The 15,741-nt window shown below is 51.1% G+C and overlaps 1 protein-coding gene across 4 annotated transcripts in view; it reads left to right on the top strand.

The window, feature by feature from the left end:
• TRAPPC9 (trafficking protein particle complex 9) overlaps positions 1-15,741 on the top strand; it is a 701,893-nt gene that overhangs the window by 540,916 nt on the left and 145,236 nt on the right. The gene's annotated exons all lie outside the window — the stretch shown is intronic.

Below are 15,741 nucleotides of genomic sequence, written 5' to 3'. Positions count from 1 at the left end.
CTGCTGCCCTCAGTGCTGTGCACACAGCTTTATCTCAGAACAGCGCAAGAGCCTCTGGCCTCTGCCATGGCCTTGCACTGTCCCCGCTTTCCAGAGGAGACCTATGGCGATGGCAGCATTCCTAGGTTTCACTACTGTTTGATACCCATCGTCCCATGCAGAGCTCTGTCCGTTTCACCCACTCTCCATTGCGGGACTCTGGAATATTCTCACCTAAGCAGGACTTGCAGCAGTGAGCCAGCAGCAGACCTGTCCCCTTGGCAGCACATCCCACTGCGTGACGTCTTCCGTCCAGTTGGGTCTCTGGCACCATGGAGCTCAGCCGAGATGCTGGGGCACTTACTGAGATGAGAACAGCAAGAGTATCAGCATTCTGAAAGTTCATGAGGCAAATTGGAAAACAAAGTCATGGGAAAGAGGCTCATTAATCATTTAAAGCAGTCTTTCCATTAGCGTAATTTCTATTTATGACAATTTGCTAATTTATTTGATCTGAAGTGGGGCTGGGCTGAGTCCCTGCACCTGTAGTCATTCACTCCAGAGCTTGTGCATGGGATGCAAACAGCCTATTTTCCTTCAGGGAGAGATGCCCCAACTGAAGGCACACCCACCCAGGAGCACCCACATCATGATGCTCACCTCTAATCCGGTGTGAAAGCCTTCACATCACATTCTCCATGACGGAGTTCAAGCTTTTGCTCTGTAGACTTTGGATACTAACCAAACATTCTGAGCATAGCACTCCTTTTTGGAGAGATGAGCCCACACGCCTCAGGTGTACAGCTTCCGAAGAGAACCTCACAGATCTCCATTGGGCTTCACGTTCCCCAGGGGCAGAGTGAACTAAGCAATCATTTTTTCCTCAAATGCCAAACCAGGTCGCAGTGGTCTTCAGTCACATAAATATAGACAGTATCTCAAAGCTGCCCTGTGGCTTCAAACTGTCTTGGACTGTGGTACATTACCAAATATTTTACTGCTAATGGCCTCGTATAAACTGACAGGGAAGGTGTTTTATTAACCTCGTACATTTGCTTTGCATCTGGCTGTGTTTTTCAAAGATTTGGAAGTGAACACTCATGATTCCCAAGATATGCAGATTAACTGAGACGGCACGCGTGAAAACATTTGTAAACAGAAAGGCTCTGTACAAATATTGATTAATTAAATGTGATAAAGAGGAAGACTTAACTACTGATAATAAGTAGCATATAATCCTTGCACAGGAGGCTGGGCTTCTTAAACATAGGGAGGACCCCACCTTGGTCTCTGGATCCCCAGTGCCTAACACAGCAAGGACAGGATGGGTGCTCTGCAGGGTGCAGTGGTGACAGCCAGGGAGGACAGAAGGGTTGGTTTCCAGGGTGGGAACGTCCCAGATAAGGCAGTGTTTGAGCTCTCGAAGATGGGGGGTGTTCACCAGAATGACAAGGCTGAGGGTGTTCCAGGCAGAGGGGAAAGCAGAGCAAAGGCAGCAAATAGCGCCATCTCCGGAAGCCAGAACCTAGGTGCACACAGGCACACACGCACACGGGCTCAGGGTCTATAAGTGGAGAGGGCAACAGGAAAAGCAAGCTATGAGGGAGCTTGTGGATTATGCTGGGAGCTAGGACTGTCCTAAAAGCAGTGGGTTGCCCCTGAAGGGTTTTGACCCAGCAAGTGACATGATCATCTTCACTACGAGGAGGACGGACGGCTCTGGTCAAATGGTGGAATGAAGCCTTCTTCTCCACCTGCTCCTGGCCTCGCCTCATGCATCTAGAACACATTTGGCTCTATGGGATTGTGCTCCCTGCCTTTGAAAATTAGGCACAAGAGTCTCCAAATATACGCATAGGGCAGTACAGGTCTCTGCTTTCTCTCCCTCCCTCCTGCCCTCAGCCCTTGCTGAGGCCTTTGAAGGGTGTTGGGTTGGAATAGAGGAGGCCAGCCAGGGACAGAATTCTTGCTGGTTTGTAGGTTACCTGACGTGTGAAACTCATTTCTGCTCTAAAGGGTTACAGTGGAAAACCAGAGCAGTGACCCTGCTCTGAGCCCTGTGGTAGGTGAAGAAGGAAGATAGGGACCTTTCTCTTGTGGATAATTATGGGAATTACCCAGTATAGCTCAGGGCACAATTGATCCTTGAACAACACAGGTTTGAGCTGCGTGGGTCCACTTAACATAGATTTTCTTCTACCTCTGCCACCCCTGAGACAGCAAAACCAACCCCTCCTCTTCCTTCTCTTCCACCTACTCAACGTGAAGATGAGGATGAAGGCCTTTATAGTGTTCCACTTAATGAACAGTAAATATATCCTCTCTTTCTTATGAGTTTCTTAATAATGTTTTCTTTTCTCTAGCTTACTTTATTGTAGGAATGTAGTACGTACTACATATAACATACAAAATACACGTTAATTGACTTTTATGTTATCTGTAAGACTTCGGGTCAATAGTAGGCTATTAGTAGTTAAGTTTTGGTGGAGTCAAAAATTACATGTGGATTTTCGACTGTGTAGGTGGCAGGCACCCCTGACCCCAAGCTGTTCAAGGGTCAACTAAATGTCCTTTTTTGTTTGTTTATGGTTTTATTATTATTTTTTTTTTTTGAGACAGAGTTTTGCTCTTGTTGCCCAGACTGGAGTGCAGTGGCACAATCTTGGCTTACTGCAGCCTCTGCCTCCAGGGTTCAAGCATTTTTTCTGCCTCAGACTCCAAAGTAGTTGGGATGACAGACACCTGCCACTATGCCTGGCTAATTTTTGTAATTTTAATAGAGATGTAGTTTCACCATGCTGTCCAGGCTGGTCTCGAACTCCTGACCTCAGGTGATCCCCCCACCTCAGCCTCCCAAAGTGCTGGGCTTACAGGCGTGAGCCACTGCACCAGGCCTGTTTCTGTTTTTTTCAATGCGTATTTTTTTCTCTTCTAGCCGCATTAAACTCATGGAAGGGATGGAAATCTGATACTGCGGGAGAGAGTGGGGTATGATGTATGCAACTTTTGTAAACCTCAGTTTCCCCTCCGCTGAAGAGCCACATCCTCTGCATCTTGCATGTGGTGGACATGAAGCTCAAATGCAGCTCAGAGTTGAGTGTGTTGTGTAATCTGTGTGGGCTGAACACACACACAAGACCGCTGCTCCAAGGAAGCATGGCTTCCTCCAATGCCAGGTGCACAGCTAGTGCTCAGTATATGTTCCCAGACACAAGCTTATGTGGCTAGATGTTCATTGATGAACTGTGACCTTGTGTAGGTGATAACTGAAAGCTACAATTACATTCCTTCAGCTCATCCCTGGAAAAATTCATTCAGTTAATTTGTACTTTCTCCCAACTCTGTGGAAATGAATTAGGGACTCAGAGAGACTAAACCTGTCCCTTGTCCTCAGGATGCTCACTGGGTCTAGTTTGGATAATCAGTCATGGCCCTAAGTATCTGGAGCCCAGGGTTGCTGGTGCTACTGTGGGAATGAGGCACGGGGCTCAAAGCCAAGGGGCAGCCTGCCAAGTGCTGTGCTCGGGCTCCCTGCCTGCCAGACGTGGGGCTGCTTTTCCTGGGCAGGTAGCCACCCCTTGCCCCTCTTCTGGGAGGAGCCCCACTTGTGCATACCACTTATTCCTGGAGTTATGCATCACCATCTCACTGGCAGGGGACAAGCTGACACCGTTATTGGCCTAAGCCAATAGTACAGAGCACATCTGTGTTCCCACTCCCTTATGTTCTCCCCCAGAAGACTTCATACGTGACCTCACAGGAGAAAAAGGCTTTTTGAGTCCAAGGGGCTCTCTCCCTCTTCAAGGGGTGGACACAAGAGCCCTCCACGGTTCCACAGCACCCAACAGTCTCTGTGCTTTTAGGGCTACTTTGAAGGTGAGCTCCTGACCACGTCACTCTGGCACCTGTGGACTTCCAGCCGGTTGTGCTAGAAATGCAGAATAATGTGAGGGGTCTGGACAGGGAAGGGGGCACTGCCCTTGGAGCAGCAGACCCCGAGTTTGAATCCCCACTGCGGTGAATTTGAATTGACCCATTTCTGGCTGTGTGGCTTTGGAAACATTATCTGGCATCCCCGAGGAGGTTCCCTGAACCTGAAGTTGTTGTGAGGACTAAGTGGGCACATCTGTAGGTGACAGAGACGACACAGGTGCTCGTGAAAAGCAGCAGACATTTATGGAGCCTCTACCATGTGCCGGTGACCAGGGCACTGTCCCTTCCTCTCCCAGGGCCTGGAACCACAAGCAGTCCTCTGAATTCTCTTTTGTGGGTGGGATTGCTTTTTTTCTGTTCTGTGAAGTAATATTTTCTCATGGGAAGGCCAAGAAGCTAAGCATTTGGGAACGTGGGGCTGCCTTGCTGCCTCATTCACCTTGCTGGTTTGAGCAGGGATGGCAGAGGAGCGTTAAAGTGAGCAGGGCTAACTCCAGCCCCTGGATCTTGCGGCTCATTGCCTCCACAGGTTTTTGGCCAGCAGGACATGTGAGCAGACTGTAAGGAACTCCAAGTAACTCAGCCATGTCTCTGAGGCAGAAAGTGGCAAGCTTGGAAGACACTGTGAGAGGAATTTATGTTTCCTTGCAAAGGTGTTAGAAACTACCTGTGGGCAGCTCAAGATATGAGAGCATGAGCTGGGCTAACATGAGCTGGGCTGGGACATGGGTTTTCTCAGGGCTCAGGCACAGAGGGATGTCAGTCATTAAACAGTGAGCATGGGTTAGAGGACTTTTGTGAAGCCTGGGTTGGCCCCAGCAGTGATTTCACAATTATCCTGCTGCCAAAGTCTTCACCTCTATCTCCTGAGAGGCAGGGGCAGAATGGTGGGGGTAAAAATCTGTTGACGACTTGGAAACTTCATCCCCAAGTGACTAGGAAAAGCCTTGAGGGGAGGCAGCAGCTTCAGCACCATGGAGAGCTCTCTGCTGGGCTTCACTCTAGACTGGAAGTACACTGGCTAGGCTGGCTGGCCAATGGCCGCACCCTGGCACAACCTGCCCCCATGGACAGCAGGATCTTTGTCCAGTGGGACTTATGGCTCCTGGTTTCCAGGTTTACTATGAAGAATCAATGCAATATATTGAATGATCTCTGAAAGTGAGAGAGCAGAGTGTGGGCTCAGGGGTCAGCATGCCTGGGTTCAAGCCTGGCCCCTGCCACTTCCTAGTAGCATTGGCTTTCTTTTTTTTTTTTTTTTTTTCTATGAGCCTCAGTTTTCTAGAAAAATCTTTCAAATGAAAATAACAGTACGCATCTCATACCCATCATATTCTGAAGTCTTAGCATGAAAGTAGTGAGTATTACAGTGAGAAGTTGTGTTGAGCACGTGCCCAGGGCCTCCCTCACAGCAAGCATCTTGTAAATATTCTCTGTGGTGGCAATAATTATAGGAACTACTATTGTCATCATTATGGATTGACCTCTTGCTCTAAATGCCAGGGTCCATGTATTTAAGAGCTGGTAGCCGCCCCCATCACTGCCGCCATTGTCACTGTGTGTTGTCATATTATAATTGTGGCTGTAATCACTCCTGACCCATCAGCCAGCCTTCCATTCTTGTGCACAGGCTGAGATGCAAGACTGTTTGGGTGGCTTACGGGGCTGAAAGGAAGTCGGATATGCATGCAGGTAATTAGCTTTATTAGCTCAGCTGTATAATTTTATGGCTCACATCCGAAAGCAAATTAATATAGAAATATGCTGCTGGAATGTTTTCCAAAGCTCCAGCAGCATTTGGCAACTTTGTAATTACTCACAGGCAGACTTCCTCCCCGGACTAATCACTGCAGAGCTCCTCAGCCTGGCTGGGCCTGTTCAGCACGGTCTCTGCTCTGCAGCCATGGGGCTGCTGTCTGACTCAAAAGCCTGGCATGCGGCATTTTACTGGGAGTCATATGCCATGGTGTGAGGTCTTAATTTCAAGTGAAAATAAACTCCAAAGAGATTCAGGAGGGAAAGCAGAAAGAAAGAGAAACAGAAGTGTGTCAGTGACTTGCCTCCCTAGAGCCTCTCTTTTCTGAGGGTGAAGCCCATCCTCAAGCTCTGCTGTGCCCCACATCCTAGGCCCATAGCTAACTCTCAGCATTTAGTTTTGTTCATTGTGTTGCCAAGGGCGTGTTATTGCTTACAACAATTTTGTTATACTAATTTTTATATTTAAGTAGGTGTACATGGTTCAGATTTTTTTTTTTAATTAGACATTCCCATCTGCCCTTTTCCCTACCTCCCAGAGTGCCCACTTTTATTTGTTTCTTGTAGAAACTTAACAAAATGTATTTCTAGGGGCCAGGTGAGGTGGCTCACACCTGTAATTACAGCACTTTGGGAGGCCTAGGTGGGTGGATCACAAGGTCAGGAGTTCAAGACCAGCCTGACCAGCATGATGAAACCCTGTCTCTACTAAAAATACAAAAATTAGTGGGCATGCTGGCGTGCACCTGTAGTCTCAGCTACTCAGGAGACTGAGGCAGGAGAATTGCTTGAACCTGGCAGGTGGAGGTTGCAGTGAGCTGATGTGCCACTGCACTCCAGCCTGGGTGACAGCATGAGACTCCATTAAAAAAAATATTTCTGAAATTATAAGTACATGCAAACACACCCTTTTTACCCCACCCCACCCCTTTTTTTTTTTTACATAGAAGGTATCCATTTTGCATGTTGCTTTTTTTTGACTTACTACATATCTTGGGAAACTTTTCATAGGGAATGATCTCTCTCCTTTTCCTGCTGCAAAATATTACGGGAAAGTGGGAACATGCCTGCGTGCCCCCTGCTTTGTCAACAGGGATGCTTTTCCACTTCCATATTTTTGCCAGTCTGGCAGACAGGCTCTTGAGCAGGTCCTTTTCCTCTGGAGATGTTGTGTTGCAGGAAAGAGCCTGGCACTGGAGTTAAAGCAGCTCCGGGGGTGGCCGCTCTGTCACTGAGTAGCCCAGGACGTGTTATTGAGCCCTCGTTTCTGGTTCTTTCCCTATGTGAGAGTGGCATCTGTCCTGGCCCCACCTGGCAGAAGGGAACACGTACACACTTGCCACAGTGCCCACCACAGCTCGGGCATGTCCCAACGTCTCTTCCCCTCCCCCTTCCACTCTGGGACCCCGTGGGATGACTCTGAGATTGAGAATTGCCCACTTGGAGCATTTTCTTCACTGAGAATTGGTCACTGCTCTGAGCATGACTTCGTGTGCCTGTGAGTCATGTGGGCCATGAGATGACAGCTGAACGCCGAAACCAGAAACAGTGAAATTGAGCTCATCTCGCCAGCACAGCACACACATTTCCACTCTCCCCTGCCTTTGATGAAAGTGAGTCACAGCATGCCTTGCAGGGGTCTGGTCATGAGCGGAGGAAGGGAGATCTGATGTCTTTTTTACTGAAGAGGAAGTTGCTCTGTTCTGTGGTTTCTGCAAGGGAAAGAGAAGAGCAGAGCCCCACTTTCCTCCCCTGCAGGCACTCTAGTTCCCGGGCTCCAGTCCCATCAGACTCTGCAGGGTATGGTGTTTCCTAGGAGGGTGGCACACTCGGGGTACCACAGCAGTGGGGCTGAGCCAGGACGGTGGTAGATGGGGCCTTGGAGCAACTGACTCAGCAGAGCAGACCCCTCCCAGAAGGACAGCACTCCCCAGGATCACCCAGTCATGTGCACAGTGACCTGTGATCTTGTCAGGGCTGGCGTTGACTCACTCCTGGGCCTCTCCGCTCAGGAGGGAAACAGCCTCACACGCTGCTTGGTGAGGGTCTTGTTGGTGCCAGGGTTCTGACAGTAGAAAGTGCAAGAGGCTGCCCTGAGCCAGCATGGAACCTTCTAGAAACCTACCCTACATCAGAATTAATTGCCTGAAACCTCTGAGAATTCTCAAAAAGGACATTGCCTGTGTTTTCCCGCTGGCTGTGTCATAGCAGGCAAGGCTGGTGTGGCCAATGGAGTGACAGGGATCGAGGAGGCAGCCAGAGGATGGATGTGGGCAGGGATGCGGGTGCCAAGCGGCAGCCACAGAAGAATCCACAGGACTGCTCGGAGTTACCTCGGAGCAGGTTTGCATCCACCCTGTGGGCATGGAGGAGTTCCACCCTGTGGATATCACATGGTGCTAAGTGACATCACAGGCCAGGTCTAGCATCCCACCTGTCACTCAAAGCCAGCGAGTTGTTTACCCTTCCCGAGACTTGGTCCCCTCGCGTGTTAGACAGTACTGGCTATGTGTGCCCAGCTCTGCTGAGGGCTAATGTCAGTTACCTCCTGGGGTGCCAGGATAGACCCATCAGGGAGTTACTGTGTTCCTCACACTAAAAACCAGTTGTGGGTGCACTGCCAGTGAAGGGCAGCTTTTGATGAAAACCATCCTTTTCTTTGTGCCTGCATTCATGCAGATGCCATGCATACTTTCTTTAAATTATTTAATCCATGTTTGTGGAGCCACTTTTGGTCCCAGGAGTTGCATGAGACACGAGAGCTTCACAAAAAGGTGCTCACGGAGCCTCAAGGGAAAGAGACACACAAGTGTCAACTGCAGCGTTGCCGGATGAAGCTCGAAAGAGCATTGTGCAGGCCGCCAGGGCAGGGCAGGGCAGGCACGTGGCTGTGCTCAGTTGGCTCTCCTGAGGGGCACGGTTGTGGTGGGTTTTAAAGAGAGGAGTCTTCCAGGTAGAAGAAGGGGAGGGACCTTCCGGGAAGAGCTGAGCACAGAGCCTTGAAAGGAGACAGCAGAGTGCATCCAGGTCTGCAGCACGTGGTGAGGATGTGGATCTCCACATGCACTATGAAAACAGACATGGAAATGGACAGTTAGCATGGAGCCCCTGAAGCTCCACAGGAAAGGAATCTCGCCAGGACTGTGGGGCACAGAGGACAGGGGCCCTCACCAGGGCAATGAGAAACGCAGCACATCTCCTCCAGTTTGTAAATCCTTGGAGGGCAGAGTGAGTTTCTCTTTAACTCCCACGGGGCCTGTAGAATTGGTAAGGTTGAAAGCCTTCCCCTGTATCCTTTCATCCTCCTGATCACCTGCAGAATGGGCGCTGGGGACTCTCTCTATACAGAGGAGGTGCTGTTGTGGACTGAGGCTGTAAACACTGCACCCATACCCCCTCCCTGAGCTGGTAAGATGCCTGGGTGCCAGTGATAGTGCAGCTTCTACAACATAGGAGTGACTGTGCCTTGATACACGTCTACAGTGGAGGGATGCCCACGCCTTGGTGCAGCTTCTGCAGTGGAGGATGCTCAGGCGATAGTGTAGATTCTACAGCGGAGGATGCTCAGGCGATAGTGCAGCTTCTGCAGCGGAGGGTGCTCGGGCGATAGTGCAGCTTCTGCAGCGGAGGGTGCTCGGGCGATAGTGCAGCTTCTGCAGTGGAGGATGCTCGGGCGATAGTGCAGCTTCTGCAGTGGAGGATGCTCGGGCGATAGTGCAGCTTCTGCAGTGGAGGGTGCTCGGGCGATAGTGCAGCTTCTGCAGTGGAGGGTGCTCGGGCGATAGTGCAGCTTCTGCAGTGGAGGATGCTCGGGCGATAGTGCAGCTTCTGCAGTGGAGGATGCTCATGGGATAGTGCAGCTTCTGCAGTGGAGGATGCTCATGGGATAGTGTAGCTTCTGCAGTAGAGGATGCTCAGGTGATAGTGCAGCTTCTACAGTGGAGGATGCTCAGGCGATAGTGCAGCTTCTGCAGTGGAGGATGCCTGTGCCTTGATGCACTTCTATAGCAGAGGAGTGCCTGAGCTGCTGTGTGCTTCTACAGTGGAGGAGAGCCAGAGCGGTTTCAGAGCAGGTGTGGCTCAGGCTGGGGCAACCTTAGGAGCGCCGGAATTGAGCAGTTCTGGAATACACTGTACCATTTCCAGGGAAATAAGTAAACGGTGGGTGTCTATGCCAAACCTGTGGTGCACATTAATCCGTGACGGGGTGACACCATGATCGTAATGCACGCAGGGCCAGCCCGTGGCCTGTTGTCTCCCTCTGTCCGTGCATCTTCTCCTGTATCTCTTCTATGCTATGGGGCACTAGGGCCTCTGCCTGTGAGGTTCTTAAGGGCAGACAGTCCTGAGGGCTAGACTGTCATCAGTTTATCTGCAGCAGGTTCTCCTTCACCTCCTCTCTGGGAGAAGCAGCTGGAGACTCAGGGCTTTCCTCCCTGTGCCCTGACCTTCTCCTGGGAGGGCCCTGGGGTGAACCACCATGGTGTCCCTTGGGTACTACATGGAGGGAGGGCCCCATCCTGGGTGGGGACCAGAGCAGCACAGCAGTGCAGGGGGCTTCTTCAGCCAAGAATGAGCAGGGTCCTGAAGCTTCTTAGCAGCCTTGCCTTTGTGCTGCACTGGGGGGCTGTGACGCATGTGTTCATGGTGGTCTGTGTCTGCATATGTTTCACACTGGTGTGCACGTGCATTTTCACACAGAAACATGACATTTGGGGCCTCGTATAGTTGCCCAGTTTCTGTAACTTGGAGGCCTTTGGCAGTGGCTGAGAACGCAGCCTCTGGGGGCAGAGTGGGCTGCCACGTGGCATGTGGCCTTGGCCAGTTTCTTGACCTTTTTATGCCTCTCTTTCCTTCTCTGCAAATTAGATAATGCCTACCTTGTAATGCTATGATGAATGTTCAGTTGCTGAGCACGTGTAAGCTTCTTAGAGCAGGCCCTACCTGCAGCACGCACCCTGGAAATGGGGGCTCTTGGCTGTTGGTCTGCCAGCCCCAAAAGTGTGCAGATCTGTGGGGTTTGTTGGGCTCTGCGTTTTTTGCCTGCCCTCCAAAAAGCCCTTGAGCTCTGAGTTGATGATGTTTCATGCATTCAAGGAGCCCTGGTGGGAAGCAGGGTACAGCCAGCCCCACCTGGCCTGCAGCCACCAGACCAGGAGCTCCAGGAGGGTGCAGCACATGCCACTGAGCTGGGCTCGGGGCCCTGCATCCAGCACAGGACTCAGGCGAATGAGCACGTGCACGGGGAAGCATAGTCGTGGGAGCCGCACAGCCCTGGGATCACAGCCTAGCTCCAGCCCTCACCCAGCAGGACTGCCGTGAGGGTGAGCAGCAGGCCTCTCGGCCTAGCCTCTGCGCATTCACCGCTGAGCAGGTGCTCTGGGCCCCTCTGATGTGCTGGGTGCATGCTGGGCATCCTCCTCTTCCTTCAGAAAAGTTCTTTAATCTCTGCATATGAGATTCCCTTATTCTCACATTCCTCACCTTGACAAGTAATTTAATATGGTGCCTTGAGCATTAAAATGAGGATATTCAAATCTGTGGGCTCAAAAGAAGAAAAACAATTCACTCATTATCCATGAAAATGAAACCCTGCAATGCCCTGCTCATAAAGACACAGAACTTCCCAGCCAATCAATTCTTAATACCAAACAACTTCTCTTAAGAAAATTAAATTTCTGGAAAACTGAGCGTGGGTTGCCATTTACTCAGGAACTTGGCTGTGGGTGCAAGGAGAGGGAATGGAGACCCCTTCGCTTCAGCCATAGTGAAAGCAGGTGGCCTAACCACTCAGTTGGATAGCTTTCCCTTCTTGAAAACCAGTCCCAGGCACAGACAGCTACAGATATTTTCTAACCTCACTTGGGGCCTGACTGCCCTGAACCAGGTGCTGGGTTATAAAAACAAATGTTTGCAGGAGTGCTGAGTCCCTGAGGGAGACAAGCCTTCGCCTTCCCCCATTTTAAAGCTGGGAAAACAGGCTGGGAAGGGGCCTCTCACAGTGGCCTTTGACAACTCTTGTCACTCAGCCAGGCCAGCCCTGGCTCCACCTGTGAGCGTGCTGCATATCCGGAGCATGAGGCATGCCCAGGAGACACCCAGGAACCTGGCCCCACTGAGAGTCAGGCTTGGCTGGCTGTGGACTGCCATGGGCAGGGGGACATGGTGTCCTTGGGCCTGGCTGTTTCTCCTGAGAAGGGCGCAGTGTCAGGGAACGCGCTAACCTCTGCAGATGTCCCTGGGCCTGGAGCAAGCACCTCCTTAGCCCTGGTGGGGTGCTCTGAATGGAGAGCCCCAATGCGCAGATGCCCATAGGGCCTGACCTCTCTGTGTGACTTACAGATCCGGAGGGGACCACACAGGTCATGCCTGAGGTCCCAGACACCCCGGACACACAAAGTACCCACTGGGTTCCCACCTGTGCTGGCTCCTTGAGGGATAAAGTCAAATTTGCTTTTGCAAAAATATAAGGGAACTGCAGGGCGCTGCCTCCTTGAGGGGCACCTTGCTGCTGCTGGCTCTCAAAACAGGCCTGGGGTGGCAGCCTCCATCCTCATCATGGGAGATGCAGGAAGGCAGGACCCTGGTCCCCAGTTTTTGCTTCTTGTGCCTACTCCCGAGAAGGGCGCCCCTCACGGAGATGCAGGAGATGCAGCCTCACTGCCGAGGGAGGAACGGCCATTGATGAAACACGAACGAATGCACAGGGCAGCTGCGCGCTTGATGCCGGGATGCTGCCCACAAAGGCGCCTTAGGAAGGAGGAGGGGCCTGCAGTGGGGCCATCCTTGTCTGGGGCTTCCCAAGCTCCCGCTGTGGCCCTCTGCTCAGATGTCTCTACCCTGCGAGATTTCTCAGTTCTCTGTGCCTGATTATGGTTTCCTCCGGGCCTCCTTAGCGTCGCTCCACTTCCTAATTACAGCCTCCTTCCTGGGTCGGCATTTTAAGAAAATTTACCATCTTAATTCTGCTTCCGTGTACAGCTCAGGAGTGTTAAATATTTTCAAATTATTATGCAGCCATTACCACCATCTGCTTCCAGAACTTTTTCACCGTCGCAAAGGGAAACGGCACCCATGAAACAGTCTCCCGTTCCTCGTGTGCCTGCCTGGTGCTACGATTTGTTCTGTCTCTGTGGATTGGACCACTGTAGGGGCCTCAGAGAGGTGGAATCATAGGTGTTCGTCCTGGCTGCTTTCCTGTGGCATCATGTCCTCAAGGTTCATCCCCGTCGTAGCGTGTGTCAAAAATTAATTCCTTTTTTTTTTTTTTTTTTTAAGACAGCTCTTGCTCTGTCACCAAGACTGGAGTGCAGTGGCACAGTCTTGGCTCACTGCAGCCTCTGTCCGTCTCCTGGGTTCAAGCGATTCTCCTGTCTCAGCTTCCTGAGTAGCTGGGACTACAGGAGCCCGCCACCACACCCAGCTAATTTTTTTTTTTTTTTTTTTGGTAGAGACGGGGTTTCATCATGTCAGCCAGGCTGGTCTTGATCTCCTGACCTTGTGTTCCGCCCACCTCAGGCTCCCAAAGTGCTAGGATTACAGGTGTGAGCCACCGTGCCTGGCCAAAAATTTCCTTTCCTTTAAAGGGTAAATAACGTTTCATTTTGCGGATAGACCACATTTTGTTGATTAGATCATCTGTTGGTGGACTTTTGGCTGCTTCCATCCTTTGGCTATTGTGAATATCACTGCCGTGAACTTGGGTTTGCCTCTGTCTTTGAGTCCCTGCTTCTGGTTCTTTTGGGTGTAAACCCAGAAGTGTGTCTGCTGGAGGTCGGCATGTTTTGACAACGCTGTCTGTTGGGTCATAGTCAGCTTTGTAACCCTCAACCGTAGCTCAGCCAGCTGTCTGTTAACTATTGAATGAATAAGGTGAATTCCAGGGTACTCACAGGACAAAATAAGATAATTAAAAGTGCATTGCAGAGTATTTATCAGTAGCAATATCAGTTCAACAGACATGGGCTGTGTATGTAATGAGATGGAGAACATTTCATTTGGAGCATTCTTATAAGGGAGGGAATTATCTTTGCAGGAAACACTTTGATAAATTGCTTGCGGGAAAGTGAGATCCCCAAGGGAGTTTGAGGCAGCAGAAATGATGGCTGAATTCCTGGGGTAAGGAGAGAAGTTTCTGCATCTCCTCTGAGAGGAAGCAAGAACAGGAGAGGGGAGGAGACTGGGGACGAGGCTGATGCCAACAGCAGGCGACGCTGACTTAATGCCAGCCATAGGCCAGGAGTGTGATTCTGTGCACTCCTCATGACGGCCCTGTGAAGTCAGCACTGTTACGTGCTCGTCTTACAGATGAAGAAAGCGAGGCCAGGGACTTTACGTAAATTAACCAAAGCTCATCAGTGGTGGCGCCGGGATTCAAAGTTGGGCTGAGTCTCCAGAACCTGCTTTTTTGGCACCAAGCTCCACACAAAGAAGAGAGAGAGCAGAGCCAGTGAGGGCAGGAGCTGCTGCCTCAGCGCCGGGGCACCTCTGCCGGCCTCAGAGCTTCAGCCACAACTCCCAAGCCCTTAGATTCTCTACTGAGCGGGGACAGGATGAGTGGGACGTTTGGGTTGCTGTGGAATGAAGCAAAACAGCATGGGTGGACTGGAGCCAGGGGCAAGAAGACCCTGAGTAGTGAACCCTGAGAATGTGCAGAAGCCATCAGCAGGCCCCTGGGACTCAGGCGCAGGAAGGTTTGCTGAGTCTCATAGCTACTGAGCTACGCTTCGCTGTGTGGAAGGGCTACAGGCTGTGCTGCTGAATGAGGCATGGCCCCTGCACTCCCACCTGGGACGTTTGCTCATTCAGTGTTCATTTATTCATCAGGTAATACATATTGAGCAACTGCTGTGAACTAAGCACTGTTCTAGGCCCTAAGACCAGGTCTCTGCCTTCATGGAGCTCACAGGCTAGGGCTGAAGCCAAGTAATAGGACGATGACCACATCTGGTGCAGGTTGTCAGGGGATTCATGCATGCTTTCGGGAGGCTTCCTGCAGGAGAAGCAGGGTCAAGTTGAGACATAAAGTCAGGGAAGAGAAGAGGGCAGGGAAAGGCATTTCCAGGGAAAGGCATTTCCAGGGAGAAGGCACAGAGTGTGGGAGAGGAGTCCTGGAATTCAGAGAGAACATGAGGTATTTGGTGAGAATTGAAAAATCCAAAATAGCTAAAATAGGGCTGGGCACGGTGGCTCACACCTGTAATCCCAACACTTTGGGAGGCTGAAATGGGCTGGTCACTTGTCAGGAGTTCAAAACCAGCCTGGCCAACATGGTGAAACCCTGTCGCTACTAAAAACTTACAAAAATTAGCTGGGAATAGTGGCAGAGATGCCTGTAATCCCAGCTACCTGAGAGGCTGAGGTAGGAGAATCACTTGAGCCTGGGAAGCGGAGGTTGCAGTGAGCTGAGATCTTGCCACAGCATTCCAGTCTGGGTGACAGAATGAGACTATGTCTCAAAAAAAAAAATGCTAAAATAGGACACAGGAGTGGGCAGGGGTTCCCAAGCACCAGGCCAGCATGTTGCTGGCCTTAGCCTGTACTCCTGCTGGTGGCTGTGGTGGTGTGGCCGGCTGGCTCTCTTGGGCAGCCCCCTTGTCTGGACAGCCCTATGTGGCTATTCTGTTGGACCACCGATGAGGGGATGTGCCCACTCTGCTCAGCGCCTCTGAGCTCGACTCCCCAATGAGCCAGCAGGAGAGACCCAGGGGCCTCCGTTTCCTCCCGCTCCCGGCTCCGTTCTACCTCCACCTGCGGGGGCTTTGTTCCCACAGGACCATCCCCAGGGTTGGCCAGTGCAATTCTCGGTTTTGTGATGTGAACCTCTCAACTTCAGGGTCAGTGGCCGCCCTTTCTGCACCCTCAGGGCCTCCCACCCGCTGTGTTGTGCGTGGTGTGCTTCAGACTAACTGGATGTGTTTGTTGAATGGAATTAACTTACTAAAGGAAGAAGGAAGGTGGGGTGTTTTCTCTACTTTTGCAATCACTAGAGAATGTCAGAAACTGAAACTTTCGCCTTTTATTTCAACTTAAATATGGTGGCTTTAACTTACGCAGGAAAAGGGAAAGAGGTTT

This window comes from Sapajus apella, unplaced genomic scaffold (assembly GCF_009761245.1).
Source record: "Sapajus apella isolate SASKATOON/1434 unplaced genomic scaffold, GSC_monkey_1.0 scaffold3, whole genome shotgun sequence".
Lineage (NCBI taxonomy): Eukaryota > Metazoa > Chordata > Mammalia > Primates > Cebidae > Sapajus > Sapajus apella.
This window is presented reverse-complemented; position numbering and strand designations above follow the sequence as displayed.